This window comes from Myotis davidii, unplaced genomic scaffold (genome assembly GCF_000327345.1).
Source record: "Myotis davidii unplaced genomic scaffold, ASM32734v1 scaffold441, whole genome shotgun sequence".
Lineage (NCBI taxonomy): Eukaryota > Metazoa > Chordata > Mammalia > Chiroptera > Vespertilionidae > Myotis > Myotis davidii.
Window position 1 is genome coordinate 314,597 of NW_006291818.1, and position 1,996 is coordinate 316,592.

Genomic DNA, 1,996 nt, shown 5'->3' on the forward strand with positions numbered 1-1,996 from the left:
TCTACCTCCTCACTCTTCCCGCTGGGTATTCCCTTTCATCTTTCAAGGTTTGCACACATAACTCAGGAAGAATTTCCTGATCTCAAAACTCGGTTAGGTATCTTTTTTTAACATGAGCTCAGTCAGGAGGAAAACATCCTCTCACTTTGTGACCGGAAGTTGAACTCCGGGGCAGCCAGACCACAAGCGGCTTATTGAAAGGCAAGGCGGAGGTGCACCGCTTGGCTGGGATCCCGGAGCGCTAGATGTTGTGCGTCCCCGGCCTTGGGCTCGTAAATCCTGAGCTGGCGGTGGTAGGTTGCAGTCCTTGGAAAAGAGCTCGCCCTTGAAGGATTCAGATTTGTTTCCCCAGCTTGTGATATGGAAAATTGAGGTATTTTCTTACGAGATGCAGATTTGAAAGGCTGGGATCTACTGGAGATGTCTGGATGACTACACTGAACAAATTCCAGTCTCCCTCCGTTTTGGCTGAGAAACAATGCTTCCCACCGACTGATGAAAACGTTCGCCCTGCCACTGGCGTCTGTACAGTTGTGGATATTGGCCTGCGCAGGAAAAAAAAAAAAAGAGTGGCCCCTTTGGGCCAATAATAATAAATTAGCTTGTGCTTGAATTAGCCAAGTCTTTGCGGTTTTGTTAACTTGGCCTCACTTTTCTTGGAGTAGGAAGTGCCCATTCCTAAAAAAGTGACTTTTCTAATTTGAACTGACACCTCATAAGGCCGTGCAATTATCAAAGAGGACAGAGTAGCCCGGAATATTTTTGGTGACAATGGATTTGGGTCTTCTTCAAACCTGTTTCAGACAAGGTCCTTTTTCCCCTTAAAAAAAATGTCAATATTCTCTAAGATCTGGGGATACAAAAGTTGACAAAACAGATCTTCCTTCATAGTCATACATATAAGTGATAACGACTAGAATGTAATCTTTTGTGTCTCTTGGTTAGAGAAGATAGACAAAATTGCAAAGTAGTGTTTCATTCACTCACTTAACACATTTCTTTGTTAAAGGTGATGTAAAAAATACCATTTTAAAATAAAATAGTTACTTTCCAAATTTTAAAATTAATTTTCAATATGTAAATGTAAGGGTCTTAAAAGTCAAATAGTTTATATAAAAACTAAGCAGTTTTTTGTTCTATCACCACACTTTTTTAAGCTCAATTAAAAAGAATTTTCTAAATTAAATGTATTGGGGTAATATTAGCTAATAGCATCGTAATTTTTCTCCACACTTTTGAGTTGTTTTTTAAGAAGCAGTCCCATTCAACTCCTACATATTTTTAAGCTCCTTATCCATGCATTCCTCAGTAACATGATTATACTCTGATTTCTTCATTTAACAGTTCTAGATACCATTTATTGATTGATTCCCATAGAAGATAATTTAATTCTTTTCTCTCACAGCATTCTTCCTCTTGCTTCAAACTCCTAATTATTTCAAAATTTTTAATTAAATAAAGTATTCAAAGTTTAAAGCATTAGAGTTATGTGAATATTATTCACCAATAAGTGAGGTATTTTACTATGACTGTGATTACATTTCTTGTTAAACATTTTATTTTTCCTGGAATTAACAATTGCCTCATCAAGAGTTAAACACACATTTTGTTTGTGTGTTTAACTCTTCATCTATCACTCAGCCACCGACTTACCAGGATGGTCACCCATATCAAGTTACCTCTCAGATGCGTTTTAATCTTGGGTACATCCCTCCTGGAAACTCCTTGATCTGCTCTGTTTCAGAAATTTCTTCCTCCTTTCTTCCATCTTGATTCTTTACTTTTCTTGGATTTCCTGTCCTCTTCTTTTCTCCCTTTCTTTCCTTCTTTTTTAATTTTAACATTTTATTTATTAAAAAACTTCCTATGTGACAGATTTGATTTATTGTGTGAATCCTTTTTATCTTTAAAATTTTTTTCTTTATTGATTAAGGTATTACATATGTGTCCTTATCCCCCCATTCCCCTTCCATCCTCCCTGTGCCCCCCACTCATG

At 37.1% G+C, this 1,996-nt stretch overlaps 1 long non-coding RNA gene across 1 annotated transcript; it reads left to right on the forward strand.

Annotated features, from left to right (window-relative positions):
* Window positions 1-129: 129 nt before the first annotated feature.
* LOC107183312 lies at window positions 130-831 on the forward strand. The gene is made up of 2 exons (XR_001514095.1): window positions 130-293; window positions 395-831. It is a non-coding gene; the product is annotated as an uncharacterized LOC107183312 (long non-coding RNA).
* Window positions 832-1,996: the final 1,165 nt, after the last annotated feature.